Genomic DNA, 27,145 nt, shown 5'->3' with positions numbered 1-27,145 from the left:
CCTTTTCAAACTAAGCAGGGGAATCAACCCTCACCTGGAGTTGAGGAGAAGAAAACGGGGCTCTTCCTGGGTTGTGGCAGGAAACTCAGCATTCCTCTGGAGTGGGGACAGGTATTACGGGAAGCTTCTGGGGTTTTATAAAGGGTGTCAATTTCCCTTCCGAGTGCCAAGAGGGAACGTGAGATTTCTTTGGAAACACTGCAATGTAAAAGGACCTCATATCGCGTTGAGGGGATAATTTCATGGTTTTTGTGGAGCTATGGTGGGAAGCTTAGGTTTCCTCTCAAGTTGCATGGGGATCTGGGGGACCCACTCTTGTTTCCTCAGGGAAGTCAGATCTGCTTTCATGTTGCAAGGGGCACTTCGGGATTCCTCTCCTGTTGCTGCAGGGATAAATAGGGCCTCATCTCGAGTTGAGGCGAGAACCTCAGGGTTCATCTCCATTTCTGACATCGATCTCGGGGTTTCTGTGGAGTTTGAACAGGGAAGGCAGGCCTTGTCTTGTGTTGAGACATGGAATTCGGATTGCCTCTTGAGTTGGGAATGGGGTGTCAAGCCTCTTGTCGAGTTGGATTTGTAACCTGTGGCTTTTTATGGAGGATGCAATCAGGGTGTCAGTGCCCCTTGGTGTTGTGACTCAGTACTTGGGGTTCCATTCGAATAAGGCCTTATCTCGAGTGGATGGGGAAATCGGTGTCTTTGGCATTGTGGCAAGACCTATGTGGTTTCCTGTCAAGTTTCAATGTGAGACCGGCCTCCTCTTGAGGTGCAATGGGAACATTGGGATTCCTTTCCAGACATAGCAGGGGAATCGCCCCTCATTTTGAGATGAGGAGGGGCAAAGGGGCTCAGATTGAGGTGTGTCGGGAAACTAGGTGTTCCTTTGAAGTGGCGATGGGAACGTCAGGGAACTTCTTGGGTTTCATAAAGGGTGTTGAGTACCGTTTCGAGTTTCAAGAGGGAATGTGGGATTTCTCTTGAGACACTGCAGTGGCCTCATCTCGCGTTGAGGGGAGAATCCCGTGGTTTTCCTCGAGGCTTGGTGGGAAGTTTGGGGTTATCCTGGGTTGTGACGTGGACCTCAGGATCCCGCTCATATTACATCATGGAAGTCAGGTCTCATTTCGAGTTGTGACGGGCACCTTGGGATTCCTCCCAAGTCACTGCAGGGTAAATATTCCTCAGATAGACTTGTGTCCAGAAACTCCATGTACCTCTCCAGTGGGGACAGGGATCTCTGGGTTGCATTCAAGGTTCCCCTGGGGAGGCAGGCCTCGTCTTGAGTTGAAGCAAAGAACTCTACTCTCCTCTCGAGTTGCAATGAGTATCTCCTGGAGCCCTTTAAGTGGCTTTAAGGGAGTCAAGGCTCCTATGGAGTTTTCAGAGGGAACTTGGGATTTCTCTCTAGGCCCTCCAAGAAAGAAGGGCTTCATCTCATGATGATGGGAGAATCTCGTTGTTTTTCTCGAGTTGTGGTGGGAAGTTTGGGGTTTCTCTCGAGTTACAATGGAGAACTCAGGGAGCGTCCCGTGTAGCCCCAGGGAAGTCCAGTCTCCATTAGATTTGAGATGGGGAGCACGGGATTGCTCTCGAGTCACGGCAGGGGAATAGGGCCTCAATTCGCAATGAAGGGGGAATCTCGAGGTCTTTCTTGAGTTGCGGCAGGAAACTTTGGGGTCCCTCGAGTTGCCACAGTGACCTCAGGGAACTTCTCTTGGTGCCTATTGGAATTCAGGAATCCTTTCATGTTGTGAGGGGCCTTTCGGGATTCCTCTGGTGTTGGTACAATGGAAGAGGGCCTCATCTCCTGTTCAACTGGGAAATCAGGGTTCCTCTCCTGTTCTGACATGGATCTCGGGGTGTGTCTGGTTTCAAATGGGAAGTCAGGTCTCAACTTTGTTGAGGCATGTAACTCTGCTTTACTCTCCAGGTGTAAAAGAGGTTTCAGGCCTCCAGTTGAGTTGAATTGGGGATCTGGGGTTTTTCTTGAATTTAGAATTAGGGTATCAGTCCTCCCTTCATGTTGTGAGTTGATTCTCGGGGTTCCATTCAAATCAGTGCAAGGGAATCAGGCCTTATCTCGAGTGGATGGGAAACTCCGTGTCTCTCAAATTGTGGCAAGACCCCCAGGTTCCTCTCCAGTTTCAATTTGAGACCGACCTCCTCTTCAGGTGTGACGGGGACGTTGGCATTCCCTTCCAGAAGAAGCAGGGGATTTGACCCTCATTTCGAGTTGAGGAGGGCAAAAAGTGGCATTTCTTGGGTTTTGTTGGGAGACTCAGCATTCCTATGGAGTGGGGATGGGTATGTCGGAGGCTTCTGGGGTTTCATAAAGGGTGTCATGTTCCCTTTCTACTTCCAAGAGGGAACGTGGGATTTCTTAGGAAACACTGCAGCATAAAAGGGCCTCATGTCGCATGGAGGGGAGAATTCCGTGGTTTTTGTGGAGTTGTAGTGGGAAGCTCAGGGTTGCTCTCAAGTTGTGTGGGGACCTGGGGGACCCACTCGTGTTTCCTCAGGGAAGTCAAATCTGATTTCGAGTTGCGAGGGGCACCTCGGGATTCCTCTTGCATCGCTGCACAGATGAATAGGGCCTCATCTCGAGTTGAGGCGTGAACCTCAGGGTTCCTCTCCATTTCTAACATCGATCTCAGGGTTTCTGTGGAATTTGAACAGGGGAGGCAGGCCTTGTCTTGTGTTGAGGCATGTAACTCGGGTTCCGTCTCGAGTTGTGAATGGGGTGTCAGTCCTCTTGTTGAGTTGCATTTGGAACTTGTGGCTTTTTCTGGAGTATGCAACCTTGGTGTCAGTGCCCCTTGGTGTTACAACTCAATAGTCGGGGTTCCTTTCAAATCAGGCCTTATCTCGAGTGGATGGGGAAATCAGTGCCTTTGGGATTGTGGCACGACCCACGAGGTTTCCTATTGAGTTTCAATGTGAGACTGGCCCCCTCTTGAGTTGCGACGGGAATGTCGGGATTGCTTTCCTGACAAAGCAGGAGAATCTACCCCAATCTCGAGAAGAGGAGAGTTAAAAGAGCTCAGAATGAAGTGTGCCCTGGAACTCGGTATTCCTCTCAAGTGGGGGTGCGTATGTCAGAGAAGTTCTTGATTTGCATAAAGGTGTCAAGTATCCATTCGAATTTCAAGAGGATACTTTTGATTTCTCTCGAAACGCTGCAGTGGGAAAGGGCCTCATCTCACTTTGAGGGGGAATCCCGTGGTTTTCCTCGAGGTTTCGCAGGAAGTATGGGGTTCCTCACAGGTTGTGATGTGGACCCCAGGGTCCTGCTCATATTGCCTCAGTGAAGTCAGGTCTCATTTCGCATTGTGATGGGCACTTCTGGATTCCTTGCAATTCACTGTATGGGAAGTAGGCCTCAGATAGAATTGTGTCCAGAAACTCCATGTTCCTCTCCAGTGGGGACAGGGATCTCCGGGTTGCGTTCAAGGTTCGCCTGGGGAGTCAGGCGTCGTCTCGAGTTGAAGGAAGGAACTCTGCTGTCCTCTCGAGTTGCAACGGGCATCACCTGGAGCCCTTGAGTGGCCTAAAGGGAGTCAAGCCTCCTATGGAGTTTTGAGAGGGAACTCGGGATTGCTCTCTAGGCCCTGCAGGAAAAGAAGGGCCTCATCTCGCGATGACGGAGAAATATTGTGGTTTTTCTCGAGTTGCGGTGGTAAGTTTGGGGTTTCTCTCGAGTTATGATGGAGAACTCAGGGAGCCTCCCGTATTTCCCCAGAGAAGTCCAGTCTCCATTCCAATTGCGATGGGAACATGGGATTCCTCTCGAGTCACAGTAGGGGAATCGGGCCTAAATTCACGTAGAAGGGTGAATCTCAAGGTCTTTCTCGAGTTGTGGCAGGAAACTTTAGGGTCCCTCGAGTTGCAACGGTGACCTCATGGAACTTCTCATGGTGCCTATGGGAATTCAGGAATCCTTTCAAGTTATAAGGGACCTCTTAGGATCCCTCTGGGGTCAGTGCAATGGAAGAGGGCCTCATCTCTGGTTGAGGCGGGAACGTCAGAGTTCCTCTCCTGTTCTGACATGGATCTCGGTGTGTGTCTGCAGTTACAAACATAGAATCAGGTCTCGACTAATGTTGAGGCATGGAACTCTGCTTTCCTGTAGAGCTTTAAAGTGGTTTTAGGACTCCAGTCGAGTTGAATTGGGGACCTGAGGCTATTCTCGAATTAGGAAACAGAGTATAAATCCTCCCTTCAGTTTGTGAGTTGATTCACGGGGTTCCATTTGAATGGGTGCGATAGAATCAGGCCTTATCTCGAGTGGATGGGGAACTCCATGTCTCTTGAATTGTGGCAAGACCCCCGGGTTCCTCTCCAGTTTCAATTTGAGACCAGCCTCCTCCTGAGGTGGGATGGGTACTCGGCATTCCCTTCCAGACGAAGGAGGGGAATCGACCCTCATTTTGAGTTGAGGAGGGGAAAAAGTGGCACTTCTTGTGTTGTGGCGGGAAACTCAGCGTTCCTCTCGAGTGGGGACAGTTACCACGGGAAGCTTCTGGGGTTTCACAAAGGGTGTCAAATTCCCTTTCTACTTCCAAGATTGAACATAGGATTTCTTGGGAAACACTGCAGTGTAAAAGGGCCTCATCTCATGTGGAGGGGAAAATTCCTTGTTTTTTGTGGATTTGTTGTGGGAAACGTAGGGTTGCTCTCAAGTTGTGTGGGGACATGGGGGACCCTCTCATGTTTCCTCAGGGAAGTCAGATCTGCTTTTGAATTGCGAGGGGCACCTCGGGATTCCTCTTGCATTGCTGCATGGATGAATAGGGCCTCATCTCGAGTTGAGGTGCAAACCTCATGGTTCCTCTCCATTTCTGACATTGATCTCAGGTTTCTGTGGAATTTGAACAGGGGAGGCAGGCCTCGTCTTGTGTTGAGGCTTGGAACTCGGCTTCCCTCTCGAGTTGTGAATGGGATGTCAGGCCTCTTGTCAAGTTGCATTTGGAACCTGTGGCTTTTTCTGGAGGATGCAACCAGGGTGTCAGTGCCCCTTGGTGTTGCGATTCAGTACTTGGGGTTCCATTCGAATCAGACCTTATCTCGAGTGAATGGGGAAGTCGGTGTCTTTAGGATTGTGACACGACCCACGAGGTTTCCTGTCGAGTTTCAATGTGAGACTGACCTCTTGAGTTGCGACATGAACGTCGGGATTGCTTTCCACACAAAACAGGAGAATCAACCCTCATCTCGAGATGAGGAGAGTTAAAAGAGCTCAGATGAAGTGTGCCCTGAACTCGGTATTCCTCTCAAGTGGGGACGGGTATTCAGGGAACTTCTTGAATTGCATAAAGGTGTCGAGTACCAATTCGAATTTTAAGAGGGTACTTTTGATTTCTCTTGAAACGCCTCAGTGGGAAAGGGCCTCATCTCGCTTTGAGGGGGAATCTCGTGGTTTTCCTCGAGGTTTCGCAGGAAGTATGGGGTTCCTCTCAGGTTGCGACGTGGACCCCACGGTCCCGCTTCTATTGCCTCAGGGAAGTCAGGTCTCATTTCACGTTGTGATGGGCACTTCTGGATTCCTCGCAATTCACTGCATGGGAAGTAGGCCTCAGATAGAATTGTGTCCAGAAACTCCATGTTGCTCTCCAGTGGGGACAGGGATCTCCGGGTTGCGTTCAAGGTTCGCCTGGAGAGTCAGGCGTTGTCTTGAGTTGAAGGAAGGAACTCTGCTGTCCTCTTGAGTTGCAACGGGCATCTCCTGGAGCCCATTGAGTGGCCTAAAGGGAGTCAAGCCTCCTATGAAGTTTTGAGAGGGAACTCGGGGTTGCTCTCTAGGCCCTGCAGGAAAAGAAGGGCCTCAACTCGCGATGATGGGGGAATCTCGTGGTTTTTCTTGAGTTGCGGCGGGAAGTTTGGGGTTTCTCTCGAGTTACAATGGGGAACTCAGGGAGCCTCCCGTGTTCCCCCGGAGAAGTCCAGTCTCCATTCCAGTTGAGATGGGGAGCGTGGATTGCTTTAGAGTCATGGCAGGGGAATCTGGCCTCAATTCGTGTAGAAGGGTGAATCTCAAGGTCTTTCTCGAGTTGCGGCAGTAAAGTTTGGGGTCCCTCGAGTTTCGACAGTGACCTCAGGGAACTTCTCCTGGTGCCTATGGGAATTCAGGAATCCTTTCGAGTTGTGAGGGGCCTCTTAGGATTCCTCTGGGGTCAGTGCAATGGAAGAGGGCCTCATCTCCGGTTGAGGCAGGACCCTCAGGGTTCCTCTCCTGTTTTCATGTGGATCTCGGTGTGTCTGCAGTTTCAGACATGGAGTCAGGTCTCGACTTATGTTGAGGCATGGAACTCTGCTGTCCTCTAGAGCTGCAAAAGAGGTTTAAGGCCTCCAGTCTAGTTGAATTGGGGACTTGGGGCTTTTTCTGGAGGATGCACCCAGGGTGTCAGTGCCCCTTGGTGTTGCGACTCAGTACTCGGGGTTCCATTCGAATAAGGCCTTATCTCTAGTGGATGGGAAATCGGTGTCTTTGGGATTGTGGTACAACCTACAAGGTTTCCTGTCGAGTTTCAATGTGAGACTGGCCTCCTCTTGAGGTGCGACGGGAACGTTGGGATTCCTTTCCAGACATAGCAGGGGAATCATCCCTCATCTCGTGATGAGGAGGGGCAAAGGGGCTCATATTGAGGTTTGTCAGGAAACTCGGTGTTCCTCTCAAGTGGGGACAGGAATGTCATGGAACTTCTTGAGTTTCATAAAGGTTGTTGAGTACTATTTCGAGTTTCAAGAGGGAACGTGTGATTTCTCTTGAGACGCTGCAGTGGGAAAGGGCTTTATAGCACGTTGAAGGGAGAATTTCATGGTTTCTGTGGAGTTGTGGCGGTAAGCTTAGGGTTCCTCTCGAGTTGTGTGGGGATCTGGGGCACTCGATCGTGTTTCCTCAGTGAAGTCAGATCTGCTTTCGAGTTGTGAGGGGCACTTCGGGATTCCTGTCCAATCACTGCAGGGATGAATAGGGCCTCATCTTGAGTTGAGGCAGGAACCTCAGGATTCCTCTCCAGCTCTGACAGGGATTTGGGGGTCCCTATGGAGATTCCACTCGGGTTTCAGACGTTGTCTCATGTTGGGGCATGGAACTCTGCTTCCCTCTCGAGGTGGGAAAGTGGTGTCAGTCCTCCTGTCGTGTTGAGGTAGGGTTCAGGGTCTATTTCTAAAGGTGCCACGGGTCTCTCAGTCCTCCCTTCATGTCGTGAGTTGATACTCGGAGTGACATTCGAGTCGTTGCAGGGGAATGTGGTCTTATCTCGAGTGGATGGGGACATCAGGGTCTTTTTGAATGGTAGCACGACCACTGGAGTTGCTCTCGAGTTTCAAGGTGAGACTGGCCTCCTCTTGAGGTGCGACAGGAACGTCGGGATTCCTTTGCAGACAAAGCATTAGAATGGACCCTCATCTCGAGATGAGGAGGTGGAAACCGGGGCTCTTCTTGAGTTGTGGTGGGAAACTCGGTGTTCCTCTCGAGTGGAGACGGGTATGTCGGGGAACTTCTTGAGTTGCCTAAAGGGTGTCAAGTACACTTTTGAGGCTCAAGAGGGAAGGTAGGATTTCTCTCTAAACGTAGAAGAAAGGGGCCTCATCTTGCATTGAAGGGCAAAATCTCCTGGGGTTTCTCGAGTCGGGGCAGGAAACTTTGGGTTCCTCTCGAGTTGTGACGGGGGCCTCAAACCAGCTCGTGTGGCTTCAGTAAAGTCAAGTCTCCATTCAAGTTGCAAGGGCAAGCACGGGAGTGCGCTGGAGTCACAGCAGGGGAATCAAGCCTCAATTCGCATGGAAGGGGGAATCTCAAGGTGTTTTTTGAGTTGCAGCTGGAAGTGGGGGTTCCCTCAAGTTGCCACGTGGACCTCAGGGTACTTCTCATGGTGCCTATTGGAAGTCAGTGTTGGGGTTTTTCTCCCCGGGACTTGGAAACGACGAACCTGAAAGAAGGACACTTGGACAGTCTCTTGCAAGGACTGACAAGTTTATTTCTGCAGTCAAGCTTTTTTATAGAAGCAGGGACAAAGAGCTTAAAGTATGAGGCCAGCAGAGCGCATACAGAGTTAACACATAATCAGTAGAAACATTTCAAGGATAGCACACTCTAAATGACTCATGGGCTTCTCCCATAACCTGCTCTCACAAGTAACATCCCTATTTATTATTAACTCTTGGCGCCGAGCATAACCAAAGGCAGGAGATGTCTTTGTCCGTAGTGCAAAGCCATGTACTTCTGGCCCTTCGCCATTTTCCCAAGGACTTTCTCCTTTTACGGCTATTTTGCACTATGCTTCCCAACAGTCAGGAATCCTGTCTATTTGTCAGGTGCCTCTCGGGATTCCCCTGGGGTTGGTGCAATGGAAGAGGGCCTCATCTCCAGTTGAGGCGGGACCCTCAGGGTTCCTCTCCCATTCTGACATGGATCTCGTGGTGTGCCTGCAGTTTCAAACAGGGAGTCATGTCTCGACTTGTGTTAAGGAATGCAACTCTGCTTTCCTCTCGAGCTGTAAAAGAGTTTTCAGGCCTCCAGTCGAGTTGAATTGGGGACCTGGAGCTTTTCTCGAATTTTCACCTGGGGTATCAGTCCTCCCTTCATGTTGTGAGTTGATTCTCAGGATTCCATGCGAATCGGTGCAAGGGAATCAGGCCTTATATCGAGTGGATGGGGAACTCTGAGTCTCTCAATTTGTGGCAAGACCCCTGGGTTCCTCTCCAGTTTCAAGTTCAGACCGTCCTCCTCCTGAGGTGCGACAGGGACATCGGCATTCCTTTCCTGACAAAGCAGGGGAATCAACCCTCATCTCGAGTTGAGGAGGGGAAAACGGGGCTCTTGTTAGGTTTTGGTGAGAAATTCAGTGTTCCTGTCTAGTGGGCACGGGTATCTCGGGAAGCTTCTGGGGTTTCATAAGGGGTGTCAAGTTCCCTTTCAAGTTCCAAGAGAGAACGGGGCTTTTCCTGGGATACGCTGCAGCATAAAAGGACCTCATCTCGTGTGGAGGGGAGAATTTCGTGGTTTTTGTGGAGTTGTGGTGGGAAGCTTAGTGTTCCTCTCAAGTTGCGTGGGGACCTGGGGGACCCGCTGGTGTTTCCTCAATGAAGTCAGATCTGCTTTCGAGTTGCGAGGGGCACTTCGGGATTCCTCTCGTGTTGCTGCAGGGATGAATAGGGCCTCATCTCGAGTTGAGGCAAGAACCTCAGGATTCCTCTCCAATTATGACATTGATCTCGGGGTTTCTGTGTAGTTTGAACAGGGGAGGCAGGCCTCATCTAGTGTTGAGGCATGGAACTCGGCTTGACTCTCGAGATAGGAATGAGGTGTCAAGCCTTTGTTGAGTTGGATTTGTAACCTGTGGCTTTTTCTGGAGGAGGCAACCGGGGTGTCAGTGCCCCTTGGTGTTGGAACTCAGCACTTGGGCTTCCATTCGAATCAGGCCTTATCTCGAGTGGATGTGGAAATTGGTGTCTTTGGGATTGTAGCAAGATCCACGAGGGTTACTCTCGAGTTTCAATGTGAGACCAGCCTCCTCCTGATGTGCGATGGAAATGTCGGGATTCCTTTGCAGACGAAGCGGGGGAATGGACCCTCATCTCGAGATGACGAGGGTAAAAAAGGATCTCTTCTTGAGTTGTGGAGGGAAACTCGGTGTTTCTCTCGAGTGGAGATGAGTATGTCGGGAACTTCTTGAGTTGCCTAAATGGTGTCAAGTGCCCTTTTGAGCCTCAAGAGGGAAGGTGGAATTTCTCTCAAGATGCTGCAGCGGAAAAGGGGCCTCATCTCACCTTGATGGGAGAATCTCCTGGGTTTTCTCGAGTTCAGGCAGGAAGCTTGGGGTTTCTCTCGAGTTGTGATGGGGACCTGACGGACCCGCTTGTGTTGCCTCAGGAAAGTGAAGTCTCAATTCCAGTTGCGAGAGGCCTCTCAGGATTCCTCTCCAGTTGGTGCAAGGGCATAGGGCCTCATCTCGTGTTGAGGATGGAACCTCAGGGTTCCTCTCCAGTTCTGACATGGATCTCTTGGTTCCTATGGAGTTTCAACAGGGGTGTCAGGCTTCGTCTCGTGTGGAGACATGGAACTCCGCTTCTCTCTCGATGTGTAAAAGGGGTGTCAGGCTTCCTGTCATGTTGGCGTAGGGATATGGGGCTTTTTCTTGAGGTACCACAGGGCTTTCACACGTCCTTTTGTGTTTGGAGTCAATACTCGTGGTCCCAGTTGAGTCAGTGCAGGGTAATGAGGCTTGTCTGGAGTGGATGGGGAAATTGGGGTCTTTTCAAAATGAGGTACAACTCCCGGGGTTGCGCTTGGGTTTCAAGGTGAGACTGGCCCCCTCTTGAGTGGCGATGGGCACATCGGGATTCCTTTACCGACGAAGCAGAGGAATTGACACTCATCTCGAATTGAGGCAGGGAAAACAGGGCTCTTCTTGAGTTGTGGCAGGAAACTCAGCATTCCTCTCGAGTGGGTATGGGTATCTTGGGAAGCTTCTGGGCTTTCATAAAGGATGTCAAATTTCCTTTCAAGTTCCAAGAGGGAACATGGGATTTGTTGGGAAACGCTGCAGTGTAAAGGGCCTCATCTCGTGTGGAGGGGAGAATTTCATGGCTCTTGTGGAGTTGTGCTGGGAAGCTTAGGATTCCTCTCGAGTTGTGTGGGGACCTGGTCTACCCGCTTGTGTTTCCTCAGGGAAGTCAGATCTGCTTTCAAGTTGCGAGGAGCACCTCGGGATTCGTCTCGCATCACTGCAGGGATGAATAGGGCCTCATCTCGAGTTGAGGAGGGCACCTCAGGGATCCTCTCCATTTCTGACATCCATCTCGAGGTTTCTGTAGAGTTTGAACAGGGGAGGCAAGACTCTTCTTGTCTTCAGACATTGAACACGGCTTTCCTCTTGAGTTGTCAATGAGGTGTCAGGCCTCTTGTTGAGTTGGATTTGGAACCTGCGGCTTTTGATGGAGGATGCAAGTGTGGTGTCAGTGGTCCTTCGTGTTGTGACTTGATACTCGGGGTTACATTCAAATCGGGGCAGGGTCATCAGGCCTTTGCTCGAGTGGATGGGGAAATCAGTGTCTTTGGGATTGTGGCATGACCAACGAGGTTTCCTCAGCGTTTCAATGTGAGACCAGCCTCCTCTTGGGGTGTGAAAGGAACTTTGCAATTCCTTTCCAGAGAAAGCAGGGGAATCGACCCTCATCTCGAAATGAGGAGGGGAAAGGGGGCTCAGATTGAGGTGTGCCGGGAAACTCCGTGTTCCTCTTGAGTGGGGACGGCTATGTTGGTGAACATCTTGAGTTTCATCAAGGGTGTCAAGTACCCTTTCACATTTCAAGAAGGAACGTAGTATTTCTCTCGAGACACTGCTCTGGAAAAGGGCCTCATCTCGCGTTGAGGGGAGAATCTCGTGGTTTTTCTCGAATTGCGTCGGGAAGATTGGGGTTCCTCTCGAGTTGCGACGGGGACCTCAGGGACCTCCTCGTGTTGCCTCAGGAAAGTCAAGTCTCTGTTAGAGTTGCGAGGGGCCTCTCGGGATTCCTCTCCAGTCGGTGCAGGAGTATAGGGCCTTATCTCGATTTGGGGCTGGAACCTCAGGGTTCCTCTCCAGTTCTGACATGGATCTTTGGGTTCCTATGGAGTTTCAACAGGGGAGTCAGGCCTTGTCTCGTGTGGAGACATGGAACTCTGCTTCCCTCTCGAGGTGTAAAAGGGTTGTCAGGCTTCCCGTCCATTGGCATAGGGATCTTGGTCTTTTTCTTGAGGTGCCACGGGGCTGTCACATGTCCCTTCATGTTTTGAGTCTATGGTCTCAGTTCCAATCGAGTCAGTGCAGGGGAGTCAGGCTTATCTGGAGTGGATGGGGAAATCGGGGCCTTTTCGAATTTAGGCACGACTCCCGGGGATGCGCTTGAGTTTCAAGGTGAGAGCGGCCTCCTCTTGAGGGGTGAAGGCAACATCGGGATTCCTTGACTGCCAAAGCAGAGGAATTGACACTCACCTAGAGTTGAGGAGTGGAAAACGGGGCTCTTCTTGAGTTGTGGCTGGAAACTCAGCATGCCTCTTGAGTGGGGACGGATATCTCGGGAAGCTTCTGGGGTTTCATGTAGGGTGTCAAGTTCCTTTTCGAGTTCAAAGAGGCAACATGGGATTTCCTGGGAAACGCTGTGGTGCAAAAGGACCTTATCTCCCATGGAAGGGAGAATTTCATTGTTGTTGTGGAGTTATGGTGGAAGCTTAAGGTTCCTCTCGAGTTGCGCGGGAACCTTGGGGACCCGCTCATGTTTCGTGGGTGAAGTCAGATCTGCTTTCTTGTTGCGAGGGGCACCTCGGGATTCCTATCACATTGCTGTAGGGATGAATAGGGCCTCATCTCGAGTTGAGGCGGGCACCTCAGGTTTCCTCTCCATTTCTTACACAGATCTCACGGTTTCTGTGGAGTTTAAACAGGGGAGACAGGCCTCGTCTTGTGTTGAGGCATTGAACTCGGCTTTCCTCTTGAGCTGTGAATGAGGTGTCAGGCCTCTTGTCGAGTTGAATTTGGAACCTGCGTGTTTTTTTTTTTTTTTTTTTTCTGGAGGATGCAACCGGGGTGTCAGTGGCCCTTCCTGTTGTGACTTGATACTCGGGGGTACATTCGATTTGTGGCAGGGCATCAGGCCTTATCTCAAGTGGATGGTGAAATCGGTGTCTTTGGGATTGTGGCAAGATCCACGAGGGTTTCTCTCGAGTTTCAATGTGAGACCAGCCTCCTCTTGAGTTGTGACGGGAATGTTGGGATTCCTTTCCAGAGAAAGCAAAGGAATCAACCCTCATCTCGAGATGAGAAATGGAAAAGTGGCTCAGATTGAGGTGTACAGCGAAACTCGGTGTTCCTCTCTAGTGGGTTTGGGTATGTCGGGGAATTTCCTAAGTTGCATCAAGGGTGTCAAGTACCCTTTCATGTTTCAGGAGGGAACGTGGTATTTCTCTCGAGACACTGCTTTGGAAAAGGGCCTCATCTCGCGTTGAGGGGAGAATCTCGTGGTTTTTCTCGAGTTCGGGTGGTAGGCTTGGGGTTCCTCTCGAGTTGTGATGGGGACTTCAGGGACCCACTGGTGTTGCCTCAGAAAATTCAGGTCTCTTTTCGAGTTGCGAGGGGCAGGTTGGGATTCCTATCGAGTTGGTGCAGGGGACTAGAGCCTCATCTCGAGTTGAGGCGGGAAACTCAGGGTTCCTCTCCAGCTCTGACAGAGATCTCAGGGTTCCACTGGACATTCCACTGGGGAGTCAGAAGTCGTCTCGTGTTGGGGCATGGAACTCTGCTTCCCTCTCGAGGTGGAAAAGGGGTGTCAGGACTCCTGTCAAGTTGAGGTAGGGATCATGGGCTATTTCTAGAGGTGCCACAGGGCTCTCAGTCCTCCTTTCGTGTTGTGAGTTGATACTCGGGGTGACATTCGAGTCGTTGCAGGGGAATGAGGCCTTATCTCGAGTGGATGGGGACATTGGGGTCTTTTCGAACGGTGGCCCGACCCCTGGAATTCCTCTCGAGTTTCAAGGTGAGACCGGCCTCCTCCTGAGTTGGGATGGGAACGTTGGGATTCCTTTGCAGACGAAGCATGGGAATGAATCCTCATCCAGAGATGAGGAGGGGAAAATGGGGCTCTTCTTGAGTTTTTTTTAATATTTTTTATTTTTAAACTTTACAAAATTGTATTAGTTTTGCCAAATATCAAAATGAATCCGCCACAGGTATACATGTGTTCCCCATCCTGAACCCTCCTCCCTCCCCCCTCCCCATACCATCCCTCTGGGTCGTCCCAGTGCACTAGCCCCAAGCATCCAGTATCATGCATTGAACCTGGACTGGCAACTCGTTTCATAGATGATATTATACATGTTTCAATGCCATTCTCCCAAATCTTCCCACCCTCTCCCTCTCCCACAGAGTCCATAAGACTGTTCTATACATCAGTGTCTTGGGCGGGAATCTCGGTGTTCCTCTCGAGTGGAGACATGCATGTCTGGAACTTCTCGAGTTGCCTAAATGGTGTCAAGTGCCCTTTCAAGGCTCAAGAGGGAAGATGGGATTTCTCTCGAGACACTTCAGCGGAAAGGGACCTCATCTCGCCTTGATGGGTGAATCTCCTGGTTTTTCTTGAGTTGCAGTGGGAAACTTGGGGTTCCTCTCAAGTTACAATGGGGACCTCAGGGACCTGCTCGTGTTGCCTCAGGAAAGTGAAGTCTCAATTCCAGTTGCGAGTGGCCTCTGGGGATTCCTCTCCAGTCCGTGCAGGCGCATAGTGCCTCATCTCAAGTTAAGGATGGAACCTCAGGGTTCCTCTCCAGTTCTGACATGGATCTCTGGGTTCCTGTGGAGTTTCAACAGGGGAGTTAGGCCTCATCTAATGTGGAGACGTGGAACTCTGCCTCCCTCTCGAGGTGCAAAAGGGGTGTCAGGCTTCCTGTCACGTTGGCATAGGGATCTGGGGCTTAATCCCAAGGTGCCACGGGCTTTCACACCTCCCTTCGTGTTTTGAATTGATACTCGCAATTCCCATCGAGTCAGTGCAGGGGAATCAGGCTTATCTGGAGTGGATGGGGAAATCGGGGTCTTTTCGAAATGAGGTACGACTCCCAGGGATGCGCTCGAGTTTCAAGGTGAGACTGGCCCCCTCTTGAGTTGCGACGGCCACATCAGAATTCCTTTACCGATGAAGCAGAGGAATTGACACTCATCTCGAATTGAGGCGGGGAAAACGGGGCTCTTCTTGAGTTGTGGCAGTAAACTCAGCTTTCCTCTCAAGTGGGTACGGTATCTTGGGAAGCTTCTGGGGTTTCATTAAAGGTTTCAAGTTCTCTTTCAAGTTCCAAGAGGGAATGTGGGATTTCTTGGGAAACGCTGCAGTGTAAAAGGGCCTCATCTTGTGTGGAGGGGAGAATTTCATGGTTTTTTTTTGGAGTTGTGCTGGGAAGCTTAGGGTTCCTCTCGAGTTGTATGGGGACCTGGTCTACCCGCTTGTGTTTCCTCAGGGAAGTCAGATCTGCTTTCAAGTTGCGAGGAGCACCTCGGGATTCGTCTCGCGTCACTGAAGGGATGAATAGGGCCTCATCTCGAGTTGAGGAGGGCACCTCAGGGATCCTCTCCATTTCTGACATCCATCTTGAGGTTTCTGTGGAGTTTGAACAGGGGAGGCATGACTCTTCTTATCTTCAGACATTGAACTCGGCTTGCCTCTTGAGTTGTGAATGAGGTGTCAGGCCTCTTGTCGAGTTGGGTTTGGAACCTGAGGCTTTTGATGGAGGATGCAACCGGGGTGTCAGTGGCCCTTCCTGTTGTGACTTGATACTCGAGGTTACATTCAAATCAGGGCAGGGTCATCAGGCCTTAGCTTGAGTGGATGGGGAAATCGGTGTCTTTGGGATTGTGGCACAACCACGAGGGTTTGTCTCAAGTTTTAATGTGAGACCAGCCTCCTCTGAGGTGTGACGGGAACTTTGCGATTCCTTTCTAGAGAAAGCAGGGGAATCGACCCTCATCTCGAAATGAGGAGGGGAAAAGGGGCTTAGATTGAGGTGTGCTGGGAAACTCCATGTTCCTCTCGAGTGGGGATGGCTATGTCAGTGAACTTCTTGAGTTTCCTTTTCTCATTTCAAGAGAGAACGTGGGATTTCTCTCGAGACACTGCTCTGGAAAAGGGCCTCATCTCGCGTTGAGGGGAGAATCTCGTGGTTTTTCTCGAGTTGCGTCGGGAAGATTGGGGTTCCTCTCGAGTTGTGACGGGGACCTCAGGGACCTGCTCGTCTTGCCTCAGGAAAGGCAAGTCCCCATTCGGGTTGTGAGGGGCCTCTTGGGATTCCTCTCCAGTCGGTGCAGGAGCATAGGGCCTCATCTCGATTTGAGGCTGGAACCTCAGGGTTCCTCTCCAGTTCTGACATGGATCTCTGGGTTCCTATGGAGTTTCAACAGGGGAGTCAGGCCTTGTCTCGTGTGGAGACATGGAACTCTGCTTCCCTCTTGAGATGTAAAAGGGGTGTCAGGCTTCTTCTCCAGTTGGCATAGGGATCTTGGGCTTTTTCTCAAGGTGCCACGGGGCTGTCACACCTACCTTCGTGTTTTGAGTCAATACTCTCAGTTCCAATTGAGTCAGTGCAGGGGAATCAGGCTTGAGTGGATGGGGAAATTGGAGCCTTTTCCAATTGAGGCACGACTGCCAGGGAGGTGGTTCAGTTTCAAGGTGAGACTGGCCTCCTCTTGAGGGGCGACGGCAACATTGGGATTCCTTGACTGCCGAAGCAGAGGAATTGACACTCCTCTCAAGTTGAGTAGTGGAAAACGGGGCTCTTCTTGAGTTGTGGCCAGAAACTCAGCGTTCCTCTTGAGTGGGGACGGATATCTTGGGAAGCTTCTGGGGTTTCATAAATGGTGTCAAGTTACTTTTCAAGTTCCAAGAGTCAACGTGGGATTTCTTGGGAAACACTGCAGTGTAAAAGTGTCTTATCTCACGTGGAGGGGAGAATTTCATGGTTTTTTGGAGTTGTGGTGGGAAGCTTAAGGTTCCTCTCGAGTTGCATGGGGACCTGGGGGACCCACTCGTGTTTTATCAGGGACGTCAGGTCTGCTTTCGAGTTGCGAGGGGTACTTCGGGACTCCTCTCACATCACTGTAGGGATGAATATGGCCTCATCTCGAGTTAAGGTGGGAACCTCAGGGTTTCTCTCCATTTCTGACACAGATCTAATGGTTTCTGTGGAGTTTGAACAGGGGAGGTAGGCCTCGTCTTGTGTTGAGGCATTGAACTCGGCTTGCCTCTTGAGTTATGAATGAGGTGTCAGACCTCTTGTTGAGTTCGTTTTGGAACCTGCGTTTTTTTTTCTGGAGGATGCAACCGGGGTGTCAGTGGTCCTTCGTATTGTGACTTGATACTTGGGGGTACATTCGAATCAGTGCAGGGTCATCAGGCCTTATCTCAAGTGGATGGGGAAATCGGTGACTTTGGGATTTTGGCACGACCCATGAGGGTTTCTCTCGAGTTTCAATGTGTGACCAGCCTCCTCTTGAAGTGTGATGGGAACATTGGGATTCCTTTCCCAAGAAAGCAGAGGAATCGACCCTCATCTCGAGATGAGAAGTGGAAAAGGGGCTCAGATTGAGGTGTGCCACGATACTCGGTATTCCTCTCGAGTGTGGACGGGTATGTCGGGGAACTTCCTAAGTTGCATCAAGGGCTGACGCCCTTCGCCTTTCAAGAGGGAACATGGTATTTGTCTCGAGACACTGCTTTGGAAAAGGGCCTCATCTCGCGTTGAGGGGAGAATCTCGTGGTTTTTCTCGAGTTCGGGCGGGAAGCTTGGGGTTCCTCTTGGGTTGTGACTGGGACCTTAGGGACCCGCTACTGTTGCCTCAGAGAATTCAGGTCTCTTTTCGAGTTGCGAGGGGCAGGTCAGAATTCCTCTCGAGTTGGTGCAGGGGACTAGGGCCTCATCTCGAGTTGAGGCAGGAAACACAGGTTTCCTCTTCAACTCTGACAGGCATCTCGGGGTTCCTATGGACATTCCCCTGGGAAGTCAGAAGTCATCTCGTGTTGTGGCATGGAACTCCGCTTCCCTCTGTCAGGCCTCCTGTTGAGTTGAGGTAGGGATCATGGGCTATTTCTAGAGGTGCCATGGGGCTCTCAGTCCTCCTTTTGTGTGGTGAGTTGATACTCGGGTGACATTCGAGTCGTTGCAGGGGAATGAGGCCTTATTTCGAGTGGATGGGGACATCGGTGTCTTTTCAAATGGTGTTCCGGACACTAGAGTTCCTCTCGAGTTTCAAGGTGAGACCAGCCTCCTCCTGAAGTGCGATGGGAATGCGGGATTCCTTTGCAGACGAAGCAGGGAAATGGACCCTCATCTCGAGATGTTTAGGGGAAAATGGGGCTCTTCTTGAGTTTTGGCGGGAAACTCGCTGTTCCTCTCGAATGGAGACAGGTGTGTCTGGAACTTCTTGAGTTGCCTAAACGGTGTCAAGTGCCCTTTCAAGGCTCAAGACGGAAGGTGGAATTTCTCTCTAGTCGCTGCAGCAGAAAGGGGCCTAATCTCGCCTTGATGGGTGAATCTCCTAGGTTTTCTCGAGTTGCATCAGGAAGATTGGAGTTCCTCTTGAGTTGCAACGGGGACCTCAGGGACCCACTCATGTTGCCTCAGGAAATTCAAGTCTCCATTCCTGTTACGAGGCGCCTCTCGGGATTCCTCTCCAGTCGGTGCAGGAGTATAGGGTGTCATCTTGAGCTGAGGATGGAACATCAAGGTTCCTCTCCAGTTCTGACATGGTCTTTGGGTTCCTATGGAGTTTCAACAGGGGAGTCAGGCCTTGTCTCCTGTGGAGACATGGAACTCCGCTTCCCTCTTGAAGTGGAAAAGGGGTGTCAGGCCTCCTGTTGAGTTGAGATAGGGATCTGGTGCTATTTCTAGCGGTGCTAGAAAATAGAAAATAGCAGTGCTAGACTGGGGCTCTCAGTCCTCCTTTCATGTTGTGAGTTGATACTCGGGGTGACATTCGAGTCATTGCAGGGGAATGAGGCCTTGTCTCAAGTGGATGGTTACATCAGGGTCTTTTCGAACGGTGTCCCAGACCCTGGAGTTCCTCTCGAGTTTCAGGGTAAGACCGGCCTCCTGTGGTGTGACGGGAATGTTGGGATTCCTTTGCAGACGAAGCAGGGGAATGGACCTTCATCTCGAGATGAGGAGGGGAAAATGGGGCTCCTCTTGAGTTGTGGCGGGAAACTTGGTGTTCCTCTTGAGTGGAGACTTTTCGAGTTGCCTAAGGAGTTTCAAGTACTGTTTCGAGTCTTAAGAGGGAAGGTGGGATTTCCCTCGAGATGCTACAGTGGAAAGGGACCTGATCTTGCATTGAGAGGAGAATCTCCTGGGTGTTCTCGAGTTGAGGCAGGAAACTTGGTGTTCCTCTTCAGTTGCTACAGGGACCTCAGGGACCCACTTGTGTTGCCTCAGGAAAGTCAAGTCTCCATTCGAGTTGCAAGGGGGCTCTCGGAATTCCTCTCCAGTTGGTGCAGGGCATAGGGCCTCATCTCGAGTTGAGGCTGGAACCTAAGTGTTCCTCTTCAGTTCTGACATGGATCTCTGGGTTCCTATGGAGTTTCAACAGGGGAGTCAGGCCTCATTTCATGTGGAGACATGGAACTCCTCTTCCCTATCGAGGTGTAAAAGGGCTGTCAGGCTTCCTGTCGAGTTGGCATAAGAATCTGGGGCTTTTTCTCGAGGTACCCCGGTGCTGTCACACCTCCGTTTATGTTTTGAGTCGATACTCGGGGTTGCAGTCGAGTCAGTGCAGGGGAATTAGTCTTATCTGTAGTGGATGGGGAAATCTGGGCCTTTTTGAATTGAGGCACAACTCCCAGGAATGCACTCGAGTTTCAAGGTGAGACTGACCTCCTCTTGAGGGGTGACAGCAACATTGAGATTCCTTTACTGACGAAGCAGCGTAATCGACAGTCATCTCGAGTTGAGGAGGGGAAAACAGGGCTCTTCTTGAGTTGTGGTGGGAAACTCAGCATTCCTCTCAAGTGGGCACAGATATCTTCTGGGGTTTAAGAAAGGGTGTCAAGTTCCCTTTCCAGTTCCAAGAGGGAACGTGAGATTTCTTGGGAAACGCTGCAGCATAAAAAGGCCTCATCTCGTGTGAATGGGAGAATTTCGTGGTTTTTGTGGAATTGTGGTGGGAAGCTTAGGGTTCCTCTCGAGTTGTGTGGGGACTTGCGGGACCCGCTCATGTTTCCTCAGGGAAGTCAGATCTGCATTCGAGTTGCGAGGGGCACCTCGGGATTTGTCTCACATCACTGCATGAATGAATAGGGCCTCATCTCGAGTTGAGGCGGGAACTTCAGGGTTGTTCTCCATTTCTGACATCCATCTCGAGGTTTCTGTGAAGTTTGAACAAGGGAGGCAGGCCTCGTCTTGTGTTGAGGCACTGAACTCGGCTTGCTCCTTGAGTTGTGAATTAGGTACCAGGCCTCTTGTCTAGTTGGATTTGGAACCTGCGTCTTTTTCTGGAGGATGAAACTGGGTTGTCAGTGGCCCTTCATGTTGTGACTTTATTCTCAGTGTTACTTTGGAGTTGGTACGGGGCATCAGGCTTTATCTTGAGTAGATGGGGACATTGGTGTCTTTGTCTCTTAATTTCTGTCATACTGAGAAAGGATTTTAATTTTTTTTTACTAGTAATATATAAGAATATTTTGGACAATATGAAAAGTCTCATTGATTAAATTATTGTATTTTTATTGATTCTTCTTGCTACTAGTACTGTGATTCCTCTATAGTAGAAGTCGACTGAATTCATAAAATTCATGATTTTATAGTAAGATTTTAATTTAAAAAATTGTGATAATCCAAAATCAATATTTTATATAGACCACATTTTGTTTATTTATTCATCTGTCAATGAAATTCCATCTTCTGACTATTGTTAATATTGCTGCTTTGAACATTGGTACACAAATATCTATTTGAGTCCAGAAATTTGAGTAATGATTTGATTGAGAATTTTGAGTTCCTTTTTTAATCCAGATCTTTCTGTGAGATTTTTGGGAATGAATCATTTTAAATATTTTAGTTTTTTCTCTTCATTAAGAATGAACACTATGTCTGCATAGAACCATTTTTCTGAAAGACTGTATTTTTCATTTGTTGGATATTTTTTTTTAGAGATGGGGGTTGCATGGGAATTTTTCAAAGATTATTTTAGTAAGGTGTGACTTAACAAAACCTGGAATATCTTGAACTATTGATGAAAATTATTTTAGAGCATCTCTAGAAAGTAAAATGTAAATATAGGCAGTGTTTATAAAAACTTTCATTAACATTTAGTATTTTATGTGTAAAAGTCTCTATTTTTAACAAATAAATGTTGGCAATTTAAATTCCAGAAAAATGATGAAATCATTTAAGTTGTTTCAGGAGAAGTCATCAATTTTGAAATCTGTTATTGGCATCAATCAGGTTTAAAAACTGTGTTTACTATAAATTCATATTAACTTGTGAACTCATGAGAAATGATATTTTTAAGAAAGAATAAGTCTCTCTAGGTGTTTAGAAATAATTTTCTAAATTTTTTTTTTCTAAGTCTGAGGATGAAAGGAACAATTAAAGAAATACATTGAATTAAAACAATCTCTGGAAAATAGCTTGGACCAAGAAAAGAAGAAAAACAGTGAGTTAGAAAAAGAGATTACTGGGTAAGACTTTAATATTTCTGATAATCTCAACTATTAATTAAAGTGTAATTTTATTTTATTTAAAACCTTAGACACAAATTCAGTTTTTATGTGTATTTTCGTAATTAAACACATTATCCTATTTCAAGGTTTACTGTGGAAAGTCAGCACAATCTGAAATGTTTTTGAGTGCAGCAGTGTTATACTTATCTGTAATGATTTCTAAAACAGTAAAAACCATGCCTCTGCATATAGTAATGTCACTCTCTTCCTCATTATCTATGCTGAATTTTTACTTCTGCAAAGTGTCTTTGTTCTTTTTGGTAATCCTGCCTTCTTTTAATTGTGTTCCTTCCCTTCATCATTCAAGTAATTTATTATCTAAAAACCTACCTGTGTTTTTGTTGGACAACATTAAAAAGTATCTTGATTTGTCTTATATTTTCTTTTTGCCCCAAAATTTTAGTTATAAAATGTACATACAAAAATCTATGTGTAACTTAAAGAATAATAAAATTAGTGACCACTTTTTGATCAGTAAGATAAAAAACTGCTTCTGTTTTTTTTTTTTTTTTTTTTTTTTTTCCGAGTGCAGTTAACCCTCATCATCTACAGATTCAGCCAACCCAAGATCAAAAGTATTCAGGGAAAAAAAAATTGAGAAAGTTCCAAAAAGCAAAACTTGGATTGGTCTCAAGTTGGCAACTATTTCCATAGTGTTTACACTGTATTTATAACTATTTACAAAGCGTTTACATTGTATTAGATAATGTAAGTGATTTAGGGATGACTGAAAGTATAGGGAAAATGTGCTTTGGGAAACTTGAGCATCCGTGGATTTTGTATATACAGAGTGTTGGGGGATTTTTGAACCAGTCCTCTGTGGATGCCAAGGGATGATTATACAAAGGGTTCTTCTCTGATTCTCATTAATATTTTTCTCTTTTAATTTTCTCTACATTGCTTTGCATTTTGTTAACAATGTGCTGGGCAAGATTTCTACACCTCTTAAAACAGTCTTGAAGAGACTGGTACCCTCGCTCTCTCTTCTGATTTCCTTTCTTCTAAAACTCTCAGCCTGGGTTATTTGCCACTTAACTCAGGCTCCAAAGATTTTTCTTTTCTTCTTTTTTTTCCCCTCAATTTTGAGTAAGAATCTTGTTGGCTTTTTGTATCTACTTCCTTTTCTTTTTGTAGAGGCTGTGGTCAATAGGAAAAAAACGTGTCTTGTGTCTTTTCAAAAAACATTCATATATAATATCTCTTCATCTTTAGCTTGAATACTGACCTCTGGTTTATAACTAACATTTAATAATAAATTAATATTTCACACTAGCATGCTAAAAATGGACGTTAACTTATTTATAAGAACTCATATATTACATATATCACACACAGTATATTTAAAGGTGATAAAATTTTTCTTCATAATATTTGTCTAAGATTAGAATTTAGTTATTATACTTTTAAGGAATATTAAATTTAAACAATGAGAAAGGATTATAATTTATAATTTGTTTGTTTTATCTGATAGAACATATATCTGTTTAATTATTAGATATCTGCTCTTAAAGAACTTACTCATTCTATACATTTCTACAGATTTAAGAAGCTCTTAAAAATGACAAGAAGGAAGTTAAATGAATATGAAAACGGACAGCTTAGTTTCCATGGAGATTTAAAAACCAGTCAAACTGAAATGGATATTCAAATTAATATGCTAAAACATAAGGTAATTTTTAATCAGTTTTAGAACCCCCAAATCACTTAATTTTGGGAAATATAAATCATTCCATGCTTTCTGCAGTGAAACACAGATCTGTCTATTAATTTTTTAGGTTGGACACCAGTAAAAAAGACAGCTTTTCCCTATATCATTTTGAGATTAAAAAGGGCACACTCTTGACTCTCTCTCTGTCTTGAACCCTGGCTGGTGATCTGAAGCTAAGCAGCACAGCATTAATGACCCCAAAGTGTCCGTTGTTTTGGGTGGCAGGTTTGTTGAAATCTAATGAACATACCATGCAGTTCATTTATTTAAACCATACAGTTCAGTAACTTTATTGTGTTTAAAGAGTTATATAGGCATTACCACATTAGAACATTTTCATCACCCTCCAAAGAAATCACCCTGTGCCAGTTTTCCTTTCCTGATCTTCCCAGCCTGAGGAAACCATGACTCCACTCCCTGACTGTGTAGATGTCCCTTTTCTGGACATTTTGTGTCAGTGGAATCACACAATATGGGATCCTTTGTGACTGCCTTCTTTCATTTAGCATAATATTTTCAAGGTACATCTAACATGTATCAGTATTTCCTTGATTTTATTGCTCATTAATATTCTATTGTATGGATGTACCATATTTGATTTATTCATTCATCATCTGATGGACCTTTGGGGTTGTTTCTACTTTTTGGCTAATGTCAGTAATTTTGCTGTGAACATTTATGTCTAAGTTTTGGTGTGAATATATTTTTTCATTTCTTTTGGGAAAGCAGTTATGAATAGAATTGCTGTATTACACAGCAACTCTGTTTAACCTTTTGAGGACCTGCCGTACTGTTTTCCAGCATGGCTGCATCATTTTATATTTTTATCCAAAGTATGGAAAACGTTCCCATTTCTATACATTCCTGTCAACACTAGTCATTACCTGTCTTTGTGAGTATAGCCATCCTAGCAAGTATGAAGTGGCATCTCGTGGTGTTTTATTTCTCTCTGTGAGGAGAGGACAATGAAGATTGAGTTCTATATTAGTAACTACTCAAAGCTACCCATCTGTTTTAGAATTTTAGTAAATTGAGATGAGGTCAGAAGTCTGATTTTGGTAATTAAACTATTTCTAGTTATTTCTTAAAGTTCAAATCATATGTCTCATTGCTTACTAGTCTTCATTGCTTTCAAACTTGAGCAGAAATTCTAAGGAGTCACACTTGCCTATTTGTAAGAAATTATAATTGAAGGGAACCCTGAAAAAACTTCTTCCTGAATAGTTCTTAAGTCTTCCTTCTAGTTATATGCTTCTCATCAACATTGTCATTAAGAATCTCACCTTTTATTATATTCCAGTTTATAGGAGACCAGTTTCTACCTGCATTCAAATTATGTTTCTTTATTTTCTCTTTTCAAAAATCAATTTTTCTGTTTTTTCCTAATCAGCTTTAAGTTGAGTGGCTTCAATACACAACATTGGTTTCGTTCAAAATCTACATTTAGGAAAAGGTGGCCAGGACGGCTGGCTTCTTGTCCCCTCAGCTTCAGGTGGGGCAGCTCGAGGGCTGGGGGCTGGAATCGGGTGAAGGTGTGTTCATTCCCATGTCTGATAGTTGGTATCTGTGGTTGGCTGGACTTTGGTGAAAGCAGACAAGTGAAACACCTACCCTGAACACCTAGGCTCTCTTTGCAGCCTGGGCTTACTCAAAACATGGAGCCTGGTTGCCAGGTTGAGATCCAGTCAGAAGCTCTGCTGCCTTGTCTAACCTCGCTTTGCAGTTCACACAGCATCATTTTCATCATCTTCGGTTCAATAGAAGCAAGTCACTTATACTTGGCCTATATTCTACCATTTTTTACAGAATAAAGTTTTTAAAAATAATGGGTACATTTAAAAACTAGCACAGTTACTCACTGGCCACAATTTTTTTTTATATTCCTTCCAATGAAAAATACCCTTTTCCCTACCCATTCCCTCACAAGTCTCAGTTGTTAACAGTGTGAGGCCCAGGCTCAAGTACAGGTCTTACCATCTTCATCAGGTACAGGTGGCACATGCAGATGAGGCTTCTGGGTGTGGTTTCTAGAGTGTGACCCTGTGAGCACAACCTTCTCAGTACTAAGACTTGAGAACTAAAGGGATGAGTTATCTGCCACCCACACCCCCACCATTCTGCTGAATGACTAGACTCTCCTGTTCAGAAATGGGAAACAGGAGGCACCATGGTCCATAGCAGCTCTGAGGTCCAGTTTGGTGCTGCCAGCTCTTTGATGAGGACTTGGTCCTGCCCATAGGAGTGCTTCTCCTTTGTTATACCCTCTGAGCTCTGTGTGCTGTCCTTTTCATAAGAAATGACCTCTGTCTGTAGTTGAGTCATGTTTCTTAAGCCACCTTCCTCTTTATTGAACTTCTAAGAAAATCCCAAAGGGCTATTCTCATTTGTATGTCTTGGTCTCTGTTAGGCCAAGCACTGTTTTTTTTTTTTTTTTTTTTTTTGCTGCCAAGGTTCTCTTTAAAGCTTCTACTGCCCTGAAAATTGGATTGGGGTTCACATCATTGGAGAGGCTACCCTCACAAATCTTTTTTTGAGAGAAGCTCTGCACCTTGGGCTTCTTGTGAAGCTTTGTAGGATGATGCCTTTAAAATTCTTATGCCCTTAAGATCTTTAAAGGAATTTGAGGCACCACCTTAAGTCTTTCCATGGTCTTAATGAAGGGTTTTACAGCCTATAGGCTTCACCTTTAGACCATGTTTTCCTGACAGCACCCTAGATTTGATCTTAGCCCAAAAGCTGTTTCTTTCTTTAAGCATCATGTGACCACTGGACATGTGGAGATGCTGTAAAGGAGACAACAGATATTGAACCCAAATATAATTGAGCCTGGTTCCTTTATATTTAATAGCCCCCCCCTTTTTTGATAGCTTATCCCTCTCATTGATGTTACTTTCAGCTGGTTCATAGCAAGAGTCTCCTTTCCCCTGTGTTTCAGTGTGATTTTCTTCTCTTGCCTAGAAGCTGTCACCAGCAGCCTCTTTAAGGGCCATCAGGATTCAGTTTACAATGTCATGAAGCTCTTTGGGTTTTCATTTCTTTCTCTGCATCCATTCAGATCTCACCTACCTCCAGGTTGAAAGGCATTCTCACATCTTTTAGTTCTTTTTTAATGGCATTTTTAATATCGGTATCTGTGCCAGGTATTTATTGCCAGCAAATTGTATAATAAACCACGTCAAAGCCTAGTGGCTCAAAACAGCATTTACTTTGTTCAAACATTTGTGTTGGGGCAAGGCTCAGTGAGTGAGGCCAGCACATTTCTTTTCCAGTCGGCATCTGCTGGGATATCATGAAGGTGGGGACCAGAGTCATCTGAAGATTAGTTCATGCACATGTCTGGCAGTTGGAGATAGCTTTTGGATGGGGCAATAGTTGGGGGCGGTCAGTGGGGGTACTGTCAAGGTGTTCAGCATGTGGTCTGAGCGTCTTCACAATGTAGTGACTTATGCTAAGGGTGGGTTTTCCCACAGAACAAAAGTCAGTTTCCCCAGACTCCGTCCAGTAGAAATCAGTTGCTGAGGCCAGCACATATTTAATGGGAGGGAATTTCAGAGAAATGTGTCAAAGAATTTGTAGACAGTTTCAATACCACCACATCCACTCACCTCGACTTACTGAGTAATCATTCTGTCTAAAGAAAAGTTCTTTGCAACTTGGTGTCACTGAAATTCCCACAAATTTTGTTTGTTGTTTTGTTTGGTATGTTCTGTTCTGTGAAAAGTAACAAATGGTTACAAAAATGAGGCATTTTTTGTTGTTGCTGTTGTTGTTCAGAAAAATGTATGGATCATCTCACTAAGCTATTAGAAGATGGGATTTCTTTAACCTTTTGAATTATTTTTCTTTGGAATGCAGTTCAAATTAGCAAAAACTGTTCATAGTTCAGAAAAATACATGGGATTAGAATCCATATTTATAAGACTTATTAATGAGAGTCTTATTTTCACAATCTTCTTTTGGGAAGCGTTTATTAACTCAGACCTAGATAACTCAATACAGTATCCCTCAAACTTCTTTAAAACATGGGACATTAAGATGGGGGGAAGGAGTAAGAGACATTCTACTAAGAGGTGACTTGTAGTGATTTTATGGAGAAAAAATAGAAAAGAGTGTAAAATCAAGTGCAAATGTTGTGTGACAAAGATGATGACAGTGAAGAATATATTTTGTGACTCTTGGTGGTTTGAACTTCTTTCTTGA

The 27,145-nt window shown here is 46.7% G+C and overlaps 2 pseudogenes; both read left to right on the top strand.

Moving 5' to 3' along the window:
• Positions 1-27,145, top strand: part of LOC129654223 (ankyrin repeat domain-containing protein 26-like) — a 131,225-nt pseudogene that overhangs the window by 10,968 nt on the left and 93,112 nt on the right.
• The window catches only part of LOC129654224 (uncharacterized), a 72,732-nt pseudogene that overhangs the window by 38,806 nt on the left and 6,781 nt on the right, over positions 1-27,145 (top strand).

Source organism: Bubalus kerabau, chromosome 5, assembly GCF_029407905.1.
Source record: "Bubalus kerabau isolate K-KA32 ecotype Philippines breed swamp buffalo chromosome 5, PCC_UOA_SB_1v2, whole genome shotgun sequence".
NCBI lineage: Eukaryota > Metazoa > Chordata > Mammalia > Artiodactyla > Bovidae > Bubalus > Bubalus kerabau.
The sequence above is the reverse complement of the archived record's forward strand: the minus strand, read 5'-3'. Positions and strand labels throughout refer to the sequence as shown.